This window comes from Mercenaria mercenaria, unplaced genomic scaffold, assembly GCF_021730395.1.
Source record: "Mercenaria mercenaria strain notata unplaced genomic scaffold, MADL_Memer_1 contig_4193, whole genome shotgun sequence".
Lineage (NCBI taxonomy): Eukaryota > Metazoa > Mollusca > Bivalvia > Venerida > Veneridae > Mercenaria > Mercenaria mercenaria.
Genome location: NW_026462404.1, coordinates 16943 through 31029, shown reverse-complemented (window position 1 = coordinate 31029; position 14087 = coordinate 16943).

Below are 14087 nucleotides of genomic sequence, written 5' to 3'. Positions count from 1 at the left end.
ATTAATGTCTATCTTAATATATTTATTCAATGTCTAATCACAAAATATTTATTAAAAAATTAAATATTTTTATTGAATCCTTCCAAATTTTTGTTCGATGCAACGAAAATGATTTTATGTGAAACGTAAATATCTATTCTTTCTGCTTAAATATATGTAAATTGCTGTTTCGTGGACATTCTTATTCTGCGGTCATGCGGCCGAATGTAAGGCAATATTTGCGGCCAATCAGCGGCCAACTGCTATGCACTTTGTTAGCCTAGAGTATATTGCTGTCCTTCGTGATAAGATCTATACCCCTAACATTTTATATAGATGAATCAGCGAAAAGCATAAAAGAATGAAAATTTATGGTACATTAAAGCTATATGATATCCGGAAACAGCATACTAGCATAATTATCATCAACTGTTTGATATCAAGTGTATATCGAAACTCGAGAAATTACGTACAATATATTGGGTATGAAATACTAGCAAAACCAATTGAATGAAACATAAAAGAATGCTCACTGGACAAAATGATTTGAGATCAGTACCAATCAGAACAAACTTTAAAAGGCATTTTTTTTCCAAAAAACAACAACAAAAAAACCCCGCTAATCCCACCCCTCCAAAAAAAAAAAAAAAAAAAAAAACCCTCCGGAAAAGCCGTTGCGAAAGACCCCCTAGGTTAGCTTGGCATTCCTTGACAACCAATTGAAGGCATTTTCCTTGAACTCTCAGATGAACAAGCTTTTAACACCGACCTGGTAATTCCGGGAAAACGTAGGGTGTCGTGTGTATTGCAAATCTTCATCAAATATGTAAAACTCAATTAGAATTCTTGTTAACAACATATGAAATTCAATTAAATATTGCAATGAATATTTCGGTTCTAAAAGGAAAGAGATGCCCATTTCTTCTTATTTTGTTGTTTTCACCGTATTTCATATACATTTAAATATCAGTTTCAAGTATGCCATTATGTCAATGAAACAAATGCAAATGTCGTTATTTTTTCTACTCAGTTACAGTACAAAAAGATAAAACAGACAAAAGTTTCTTCAGTGTGAGACCATCAAGTAACAAAAGTAAAAAATACAGATCCCAGTGTTTCATTTTTGAGAAACTGGCATTCTAAATTATAGCGGTAATTAAAACATTATCACCTTATCAAGACATTGCTACTCAAAACAGTATGTGCTAAACCTCAAATACATATGAATTGACATCCTTGTAATAATTTACATTTTAAATGAAGAAATAGGGCGCGAAATTCATCCTCTTCTGGTACAGACACAGAGCCATCTGGCCAGAGGGACAGAGTGAGATAAAGCCCCCAGAACAGACAGAGAGAACGTTTTAGATACAGACGTGAAAACATAATTAATTCAAGTACATTGAAATAAACAACACTCAGATTTAATGTTTGTTAATGTATGAGATACCATTTAACTTGGTGACAATATCCTAATTCAAAGTAATTGTCTGCACATGAAGTAGTCTGGCCACATCGCAAATATATCAAGGCACAGACTGCACACGCATAAACATTCATAAAATGATGAATTTGATTTACACAAATAAAATCAAGAGGATGTAGCTCTCAAAATACACACAGTACAAAACTGGTGAAGGTTTCCTTTCTTATCTAGAGAATTGTATGTGCTAGAATGCTGATAATGAGAAATCATTCAGATAAATCACGGCGCATGACTATAAAGCGTAGATCCATTAGTCTATGTTATGACTGGTCTATATTCAATGCATGTTTACCTGGCTAATAAGTAAAAAAAATAAGTAAAACCTTTGAACATTACATTCTGATGTATTAATGACAAATATGGATATATGAGTGTGAACCGGGCTTTGTGATGCGGAGACAATGATCTAGGACAAATAGACCTTGTAGATATGCAAATAAGACTATTCTGTTTTTATCACACAAATAGGACTTGGTTTTAACTTTAACAGTTTGCAGCCTTTTAAGGAGGTAGGTTACCTTAATATTTGTGTGTTTGTAGATCAATTATTCTGAACGAAAATCATGAACCTGACTCCGATCTGATGCTTAATTGTTTAATAATGCAGAAAGGGACGAAAATGTTTCAAAACAGTGTTGCCTTAAAATGACATCATTAACATGAAGATCTTTCGTGTCGGTTACCTCGCAAAACTGAAAGCTTTTATTTTGAAAGTACGTAATTCAGTGCATTTTCTTTATTTGAACTATTTTCAAACAGCCATTATTTTATAAAATATTCTTACCAGCCCTTTGCTCTGAATAATGATCAATATTTTGATTCTTTTATGTAGTTATACTGAAATATTATGCGGAATGTAAGAAAACTGATGATGGTAACTGATGTTATTGGGAATATAGTTGGGTAAAAGGTTATTTCAAATACAAATTAGGCAGTTTAATTTGTAATACCTATTTATTAGTTTTCATTGATAACTTGTCACTTATATATTAAATCTAACCTCTAAAAATTCAGTAGAAAATTGTGGTTTCTTGAATTAAACTGGAGTTACACATCATGATTCGTTTTAGAAGTTTCCGAGGAAAAAGTGATCATCATTTTTAGATCTATGTTCATCGTAAATGTTTTCACAACAGCGTATCTTCATGAAATACTATGTAATGGCCTGATTAAAAAGAATATTGATTACAGAAGTTTCAGAGTCCGCCTCCAGATATTCTCTTTCAGCTCTGAGCATTTTAAATTTGACGTACGAAAAGAACGAATTAAAAAGTAAAAATGAATATCCAACAGGGAAGGCTACTTTCTAAAATGCAGCTTTCTAAAACGTAAACCCAGCACGCGCACGCACAACACACACACTAAAACAAAGCAAATACACAAGGACAAAACAAACAAACAAACATAGGAACACAGTGGGATACCGCCTTGGAATGGTCAGTGACAAAATCACCACTGGTGTGTGGCACACCTAACCCCACTCTTACCCCATGTTCCAAAGTCACATGACAGTGTAAATAAAAGTTGTCCCAACTAGGTGAAATCCTTACATACGCAAATGCAACAAAAGGAATGTAATGCAACACAAAAATGTCTTGTATATAAATCCTTAAGAACCTCGTTATGATATCATTGGCTGCAGCCATACCTTGTTTTATCCATTCATGTTTGAGAGCATTGAATGCTAATTTAACAAAGAATGTAACAAAAGGAGACGTTGTTTTGATAGCGAGGAACTTTGCGATATACTTGAGACATGGTGATTATAAATTACGTCGGGATTTCTTCTGGAAATTGAACACCATAGAATTGCTACCAACAAATTGAACGGTTTGTCTATTGCTCCCACCCTGATATTTATACATATTTCATCATAACTGGATTTGCAGATTGGTCAGTAATGCATACTGACAAATTCTTCGTGGTATTATTTGAATCCCTCTCTTGCTCGGTTCAAACGAAACCACACGTAGGAGCCTTAATATATCCCAGAAAAGTAAAATCAGATTAGAATAAATGATTAGTTTCAACATTCAAATCAACACCATAAGTTAAAAAAAAAAATATCTCCCAGATGTTTACTACTTCCCCTAAGTTAAGTAATAAATCAGATATGTATACCAATGACGGCATGAGATATTTCAGAACTGAATATAATTCGTGTTCTTGGTTCAGAATGCCAAATATGAAACATCATGGAATTTCTATAAAAAATGAGACGCTCTGGGGGAAGAAAACATCCCATTTTTAATGCAGCAATAAAACGTGTGAAATTATTGAATTTTTTACACATATAAGACGAAAGTTTACTAAAAACTTTGCAAAGTTTGAGACGGGTCAATGTGTTTTATAAGAATTTAAAATTTGCAGAATGTATCTCTTAAATGAAAGATGCTCTAGACAAAATTTGTAACACAAATCGAGGTAATTAAAAATGAAACCAGCGAGAGCTATGGTTCTTAGTGATTGTACTTCCTCACACTGTTTTCTATTTATGTATGAAGTATTGCGTCAATCAGTTATATACTTTTCAAGTAGAACACTGTAAAGTGTTCATATTCAAAGGGAGATCATTCAAAACTAGATGTCTGACTATAGGACACAGGTGCTCCAACTCATTCACAGTACATGACTCAAGGGTAAACATTTTTAAGATGCGTAAAAACATATTTTTAAAAACCTTTTCTGTTTTTTTCAGTTAGTAAAGAACTATCCCTCTGACCTAGCTGAGTAAAATCCCAAGGAAAAACACCCGGTGCAACACTTTATGACATTTATGCAGCACAAACGTTTATTTTTTTTACTAAGTCAACGGCCATAACTCTTACATTTTTCTTACAAATATATGCAAATCTAGCACTTTTATGTGTATTTTGCACTAAGTCAAAGACAATAACTCCAATCTTGCTGAGTGAAATCTCTAGCAAAAACGCTAGTGTGCAGCTTCAGAGGCCAGCAAATAAACTCTTAGTCAACTAGTATTTGAGATACATATGACAAAAACTTATAAGATTTATGCATATGTTTGACAATCAAGGGTCATAACCCTATCTAACTGATGAAAATCCGGAACAAAATCCCATGTGCACAACTTCACTATTCTCGCATACCATGGCTGCATGGGTGGACCTCTGGCACATTTCGCCGACATTTATGATTTGATTACATTACAGGTAAAACGTTTCAGACAATTGTGCGAACCAATCAAAATCGTCCGTGAAAAGCGTGACCGCGTCCATTCCAATATCAATGTCGAATTACGAAGAATATCATTATTTTCTGATGTAAATCTCTTAACATCGTATTACAGGAATAAATCTGTATCAATCGCAATCATGAAATATCGCCTTTACACATCATAAGCAAGTATTTTTTCATTACATGTTGTTTGAAGTTTCAATTCGGCTTGCCGAATATTTCAAAACTATTAACATCATGTCTAACTGCTGTGAAAGCCCACGTAGAAAGATACTGCGATAAAGTATACGAAAACTCTGGTAAACACTTATTTTGGTCGATTAAAAATTCTGGCGAAATCCTGGATAAGTTTAAAATTAATAATTATAAGGTATCTACAGTCAGTACATACAATTTTTCTACTTTGTATACTACTTTACCACATAACTTAATAAATGACAAACTAACTGCCCTAATTCAAAAGACTTTTGCCAGAGAGAATGCTACATTTCTCGCTTGCAATTTTGATAAAGCTTTTTTTACTAGCAATATTATTAAACATTATACAATGTGGACCTATGACGAAGTTTGTAAAGCCCTTTCCTTTTTATTGAACAACATTTACATCAGGTTTGGGAATGCAGTTTTTAGACTAGTAGTTGGTATTCCCATGGGAACAAATTGTGCACCCCTTCTCGCAGATTTGTTTTTATATTGTTATGAAAGAGACTTTATGTTGAGCCTTTCTCCAGATATGCAGGCAGATATTATAACTGCATTTAATAATACATCACGCTATTTGGATGATATTCTTAATATGGATAATCCGTTTTTTGGTCAATTGGTGGGTACTATTTATCCTAGGGAGCTTCAGTTAATTAAAACTAACAATTCGGATACTGATGCTTCATTTTTAGATTTACATCTCTCTATTTATGACAATATTATACATACCAAAATTTATGACAAGAGAGATGATTTTAAGTTTAGTATTGTAAATTTTCCCCATTTGGATGGGGATGTACCTCAGGCTACATCTTATGGGGTATATATTTCTCAATTAATTCGGTTTGCTAGAGCGTGTAGTCATGTCAAACATTTCAATGAACGTAATCAATATATTACAAGTAAACTTCTTCAGCAAGGCTACTGTTATTACAAATTGCGTAAATATTTTGCTAAATTTTACTATCGTAATTCAGATTTAGTTTTAAAATTCAATAGTAATTTAAAGACACTTCTGCGAGAAGGTATTTCTAAACCCGTTTTTTATGGGGATGTGGTTTACAAACTTCGTAAGATCTTGGGTCATGGTAATTTTCCAAATGTATTTGGTAAAATTATAAAACGTTTTATAAAAAGAGGTTACGACCCAACTGTTTTGAGACATACCGCATGTTTAGTGTTCAACCCGTTTACAGTTGGACACTACGCTTCCCTCTTTGATTGTGTCTGACGGAAGAGGGGGATGACTCTATGATGAGCAGTTTTTAAATCCTACCAGGACTGAACTGTTTTGATATCTGTCTTCTGGCCTGTTTCGTCGGGCCCTTAAGGGTGTTTCTCTTGTTGCTCTGTCTTCTGCAAAGGCATTGAGTACATACGTTTTTGGTTCTAAAGGTTTGCTTTTTATATATTTATACACGAGCATTTTGTGTTTTACATGTCATGCCTTTTTGTTTCCATTACGTGTGTTAGAGATTCACCTGGAGGGGATAACTTTTATTTATACTGTCCCGTGTCTTTGGAACATAGTGGGGGTAAGAGTGAGGTTGGGTGCGCACCATAAACCGGTTTAAGCTCCCCAGTGGTGTTTTTGCCACTGACCGTTCCAAGGCGGTGCCCCACTGTGTTCCTTTGTTTGTTCGTTTTGTCCTTATGTGTTGGCTTTGTGTGTGTGCGCGTGTATGTGTATGTGTGTGTGTGTGCTTGTGGTGTACGCGTCTGCGTGCTGTGGGTTTCGTTTTGGGGAGGCTGCGTGTTTGGTACGTGGCATTCCCTGTTTGATATTTGTCTTTGTTTTTTTTGCCGAATGATGGCGAACAATAATTGGCTGAAACCACACCCGGTAGTAATTACGAGCGCGTATGCTCACCAAATAATCGATAGAAGTAAATCAGAGGTTCGTATCGGGATTTTGACGAACCTTTGATAGATGAGAATGAACTTCACATGCTGAATGATATGATTCAGAGATATTCAGAAACAGAACTCAAATGCCTTTTTTTTTTTTTTTTTTTTTTTTTTCTTTTTTTTTTTTTATATGTGTCGGTGCGACGTTAAATCCAACAACAACAACAACAAATGCCTTTTTAAGTTTATATTGTAAGTCAACGGCGTAACTCTTGTCTGACTGAGTAATATTTCTAACAAAACCCCAGATGCGGACCTTATATACTTAATAGTATTCCTGTAATGTTTCATAATATTTGGTCAAATACTGTTTTATATACATGCGTTACAAACTTGGGCCATTTTTATGCCTATTTTTGACTAGGTCAAGGGCCGTATCAATGGTCTGACTGAGATCAAAACTAAAACCCCTGATGCAATGCTTCCCATGCAGAATAACAATCCTGTGACGTTTGATGACTTTGGGTTGAATACCTTTTTTGAGATGACTATTACAAACTTGGACGGACGGACGAAAATAAATGCAACTCAAAGTGTCCTCATCCCCCCAAAAATCTCTAGTATTGTGTAAAGTTTCAATCCATTCCTTCATATTGTTATCAAATCATGCCCCAGACAAACTTTATTTCACATAAGAGGAGATAAATCAAAGCTTGGGTAGCTAGGTTATGATTATTTGAAAATGCACTTCCTCTAACTTACCTCTATCAATATGTAAAGTATCAAGTCACTCCCTTTCATAGTTTTGGACTCCGGACAAGTTTTTTTACAAAAAGGGAGATAATTAAAAAATTGGACCTCCCAGATTAAGGTTCCTTATTAGTGCTCTTCCTTTAAATAAGCTCTATCATTGTGTGACGTTACAACTTAGTACTTTCAACACTTGTTGAATTATGCTCCAGACAAGAAGTGTGGCGGACGGACGGACAGACAAGGTGGCGAGTACACATATTCCAAAAAGTATATTGAACGATCCGATATAAGTGTAATGTTCATGTGGAACTTTAATCGGTTATGGCTTAAATCGTTTAGTACGGATATATAATGGACAGTCATGTAGTACAAGTGTAAATAGCTGATTGGAAAAAGGTACAGAATAAATTAGTTAGGTATAGCATAAATGAGTTTAGTTTCATATTGGATTTTATAAATGATTTGAATAAAAAACTACAAAGGGAAGCTTGTCCAGCATTTAATCAAGGTTTTTCATAAAGTTTAATAAAACTAAATATGGAAATACACAAATATAATATTATTTTTATCACATTTCTGCTCTTCTTGCTAAAATATTATAGTTTCTTCTGTCTTTACCTATTATAAAAAAGACATTTCGGCCAACTTTACCAATACCCTAAAATCAAGGAAGAATATCCTACAGGGAAAGCCACGTTCCAAACACACAGCCTCTCCAAACGAGACCATGCACACCGCACACACACAAAATAAACACACAAGGACAAAGCAAACAAATACAGAAACACAGAGGGGCACCGCCTTGGAACAGTCAAACTTGTCCTTAACAGGAGGAAATTTGACAGTTCTAAACAAGCATTGTACCACTTACATTGGTTGCCGGTGAAAGCAAGAACTGAGTTCAAGATACTCTCTTTCATGTATAGCTGTCACACTGGCAGAGCACTTCAGTACTTAACAGAATTGCTTACAGAGTATATTCCAAATAGACAAGGTTTGAGAACGTCTGAAAATTCTGAATGTTGTTATGTTGTTCCGAACAACAAGTGCAAAACATTCAATGATAGAAGTTTCTGTACTTTTGGTCCAAAACTTTGGAATGAACTGCCGTTAGAACTACGCAAAAGTAAATCACTTGACACATTCAAAATAATTTTCTTAAGACACTGTAATTCAGAGATTTCGCGGCATTGTTTTAAATTTTTGATAACTCTTTATCATGCGAAAACAGCAGGTGATAGTTATTAAATTTTGTAAAAGGTTTTACATTTCAACATTTATATCTCCAAGGTTTGTTTAATAAACGCACTTGTTGTTAAGGTTATATGGGTAGGGAAGTGCGTAGTATTTCTTTCTTAAATAGTTGTGGGTGACACCATTAACCGTGGGGTTTGAACCTCCATATGCAGCCCGTCTGGGCGTACCAGATGCTTTAAGTACTGGTATTGGCAATAGAGGTAAAATGACCTCAAGGGGAGGGGTGCGATCAGGACTGTTTATCACAATAAGGTTGCTATTATTATTGTCATTATTATTATTATGTACAACGCCATTGAATATATCATTGTATAAAATTAGGCGTTTAATCAAATTATTCAGTTTCAGTTTCAGGTCAATGGCAAAACCACCACTGGAGAGTTTAAACCGGTTTATGGTACACCTTACCCCACTCTTATCCCCACCATGTTCCAAAGTCACAAGACAGTGTAAATAAAAGTTATCCCCGTCAGGTGAAACCCTAACATACGCAAAGGCAACAGAGGGCATGTAATGTAAAAGACAAAAATGCTCTTGTACATTTTGTATAAATATATAAAAATGCAATCCTTAGGAAATTAAAACGCATGCACTCAATGCCTTTGCAGAAGACAGAGCAACAAGGGAAACACCCTTAAGCGCCCGACGAAACAGGCCAGAAGATGGAAATCACAATAGCTCAGTCCAGTTGGGATTTAAGAACTACTAGTCATACAGTCCTCCACCTGTTCCGTCAGACACAATCAAAGAGAAAAACGTAGCGTCCAACTGTAAAAGGGCTGAACACCAAACATGCGGTGTGTCTCAAAACAGTTGGGTCATAACCTCTTTTGATAAACGTTTAATGACTTTACTAGATACATTTAGAAAATTGCCATGACCCAAAATCTTACGAAGTCTGTAAACCACATCCCCATAAATAGCGGGTTTTTATATACTTTCTCGCAGAAGTGTGTATTTCAAAATAAAATCTGAATTACGATAGTAAAACTTTGAAAAGTATTTACGTAATTTATAATACTGGTAGCCCTGTTGAAGAAGCTTATTTGTAATATAAACCATATCAACGACAAAGTGTTATTATACTGGTGTTTTATCAAAATTATGTAATGGGTGTTTTCCACTTGATTAAATATGTATCGTCAAACATACGAAAAAAAAGATAGAGGAAAAATCGCATATTTTTGACCGACTATTTCCGTAAATTAAGTATTAAGGTAATCGTACCTATCTTCATTGTGCATTCAGAAACAGATACATGCAGATAACAATTATGCTTACAACAAATACCCTTGACATATTACCAAATGGAGATAAGTAGCTGATACAGATATAAGGAAATAAACTCATATCAATATCATTGTATAAATGAATCATGAATTGTATTCGAGACATAAAATATTTGTATGTACAAATAAAAAATCAACAGCAATACGTATTCAAATCTTTTAAAGATGTTCGTATTTTTAATTTTGTCAAACTTTGCAAAATGCTTGCAGTGGTATACCAGACAGAGAATGTTAGTGTAAACATTTATGCAAGCTCACTTTAAGACGCATGCAGTCATGAAAACTAACTTAATAATAATATGTGGACTGACACATGAGTATTTCATGCTATAAGATGGAACGGATGACTCATAAAGTGCAATGACACGCGTTAATAGTTAATGGCCAGACTAATAATAATTTAAATTCACACATGATATACCAAAAAAATAACTAAAGTGCACAAGGAGGAATAAAATGATTCAGAAAGCAGTAGCATTTTGCAAAGAAATGTTCAATGCGGTAATTACAAGAGTTCAAATACACTAAGAAAACACAAAATAATGTACCAAGAACTACAGCTTCAACAAGATGTTACTTACTGTACACCATACAATTAATAATATAGTTTTCAATACTTGATAAATATAGTTTCAAACTAGAATTGTGTCTATAGGGCAAAGATGCTCTCACAAATTGTGCAATTCTCTCGATATCAAAGAAAAATAAAAGGGCCACAACTGCGTTAAAAGTATTCAAAAAATAAATCCTTCCTGTATGGCCATCAGCACATTAAGCTTGTTCATCTGTAAATGTTAGAAGCAAACCAGGCTAATAGTGTGGGAGGAGTTGCACACACAAGACTTTTCTTTACATTCAATAAAGCAAAAACCATCAAAGGGTCATAACTGCGGTAAAATGTTATAGAAATAATTCCTTCCTTTATGGTCATCTATGAATGTCTGAAGCAAATCAGGCTAACAGTATGGGAGGTGTTCGACACACAAGGCTTTGTTTCTTTATGTTCTATAAAGCAAAACTATAAAAGGGTCATAACTGTTGTAAAATACTCATAGAATGAATTATTTCCTTAATGGTCAGCTGCACATCTAGCTCGTTCATCTTTGAAAGTTTGGGGCAAATCAGGCTAATAGTGTGGTAAGACTTGGACACACATTGTCAAGATTTCGGGACGTATGAACTGACGAACGGATATACGGACAGCAACAACGCTATATTTCCCCCACACTGTACAATATTTTACATTCAAATGTCCATCTTGTATACTTTGATTTTGTTATTACATAGTCAGTCCACCTTAGTATAAGAACAAATAATAGGAGATAAAATTTGAAATAGTTCTCAACCACAAGCAGTTATGTGTTCACGTGACGTAAGTACGAACTTTCGATAACTTGACTGTTACGATTGCGCTGACTATACTTCGAAAATGTCAACAGAAATATGCGCATTGGGGCAATGTAAAACTGACGAACGATACCAATACACACCTCACATGTCAGAAGTGACCTTTTCACCATTTCCAAAAACTAACCTTGAATGATGCAAACTCTGGATCAAGTGGACGGCCATTCGCTATTGCTTATACAGACATGTTTGTAAAGATGAGTACTGTGAACGTCTATATTATCTTGGTCTTCAAGACTAAATGATATTGATATTTATACTCCCCTCTTTTTTAAATTACCTATGCACCTCTTTGATATTGTATACAATATATCTTCAGCACTAAACTGGTCAGCTATATCTTATTCCAGTCAGCCCTTTTGAAAAACCAACACCAACACCAACAAGTGGAAAGCACCCAGTAGAATTAACTATGAATCTAATCATCGTTTACTGACTACTGACTCTTCTGAATATGTCCAGAGCCTACTGCTCGTCTGAAATGTTAAAAACATAACTACACAATTTTGTCAGTTTCCTTGATAATTGTGAAAACTGTTAGAAAGACAGCTTTGAAAAGTGTGAACCTTAGGATTGTAATACCATATCTCATAAGTCAGTCCAAACAGATGTTTATAATCCATTCATTGAAAATACTCTGAGTAGAAAGGAACTGTGTTTTCATTATTTCGGAGTGCCAACTGTTGAGCTTTTGAAATAGCTATTTGAAGCAATTCAGCCCGCTGCTCGGAACATAAAATTGTGGGATGATAACAGGCTACATCTCGTATTTCTGGTAGGAAGGGAGGCAGAAAGAGGAAAAGGCATTTTTAGGAACTGATATTATGTCTTATGAAAATTCGCAAAAGATATATGTGTGTTCGGGTTGAACGTCTTTTTCAATATTTTTTCAGTCAAATAAACGACGGTGACTAATTGTAGCAATCAGCTTAACGCCCAACTTTATATTGCTGCCTCATTTGAACATCACACCGTAGACAAGTGATAACCCACCCAGTCATATTATACTGACAACGGGCTGACCAGTCCTAATACTATTCTCTTAATGTTGAGCGCCAAGCGTGGAAGCTACTTGCCCTATTATTTACGTTTTTGTTATGACGCGGCCAGGGATCGAACCCACGGCCTCCCGTACTCGAAGCGGGCGCACTACCAATAGGCTACCGAGGCGGTCGCAACGGATATGGCTCACAGCACTTGTCATACATGTTAAGGACGCTCGCTACAATAATAGATTTTGATGAAATGTTTTGTATTAAAAGATCATGTTATGATGTATTGAAAAATAAAATAAAAATACTAGGTCACCAGCTTTGTTTCAATTTAATTTTCCCCTAGATACGGTGCTATTTTAAACATTTTTCAAAATTTCTGTAATCCTAAAATATATTTCAGTAAAGTGCAATAATCAGCATAAATTTGATTATCTAAGCATTTTTATAACGGAAAATAATATATCTATTTGAAACATGCTCAGAGAAATCAAAAGAACATGATTCAAAGAAAGGAATACTTGTTCAGCAGACCCAAGGTCTATTTTTGCATATTTTTGTCAATTTTAAGTTGGTACTTCTGCTATTTTATCGAGTTTAACATAATGGAATTTAATCAAACTCTGGCAAATCATTTTGAATCAAAGTATATCGAGTTGTATTATTTATGGTGACCTTGGTATTACTCCACATTCAACAAGTATTAAGGGTAGAGTTTTGAATTTCTGGAACAAAGTACTAGTCAGTCCTAAGGAAGATAAAATTAGTAACATCTTTTACAGAACATGTTTGTATTATTTTTCACTCAGAATGAAAACTTCAGTTGGATAAATTATGTTAGTGATGATATGAACCATCTTGGTATGTCTGATTATAGGTTAGAACATAAAACCCACTCTGTGATTTCTAGATAATATTATTAATATTGGAATTATAGATCAATCTGTGCAAAATTGAAATAGCACGATCAATTATATCGACAATGGACAATATTTGAATTATAGGACAAAGAGGTACGACTTTGTACTTGAGAATTACTACATACTTTCGCCTTTTTATCTTGCTGTCACACTACAAATTAAGATATCTGAATTATAAGTTACCAATAGAAAATTACATATTTTGTAACATTGATAGAGCACAAAGAACATGTAATTCGTGTAACGGAAACATTATTGGAGATGATTTTTTTTACTTGTTTCACTTCAATCATTTTATACTATACTGATGAATAATATATGCAATTACAAAAAGTTTTGTCCCTGCAGATGGGTTTCATTTTCCCTATTTTACAACAACGTAGCTCTAATTACTGAATATAATTTCATTAATTTAAGGTACTTACGCACGTTTGATAAACCAGAAGTTTTGGCGCAATCTCTTTTATCCGGTTTACGTAGAATAACGCCTATGAATTAATGAAAGCACGTGCGTAAAGTAACTAAAACTGCTACAATATTATTTTCGGAAGATAGAATAAGTTATTGAAAAGTTTGACATGTTCAATTTTTAAAACGAGCTCCAAGTGTGCGTATCTCTTTAATGATGGACAAATATATCAAAAATAAACACACGGACTTGTACATACATTTTATTTCACCATAATATATACCATATGTTTTATGACTGTGAGAGGTTTCATTAAAATCTACATTGTTAAAAAAAGTTCTGTTC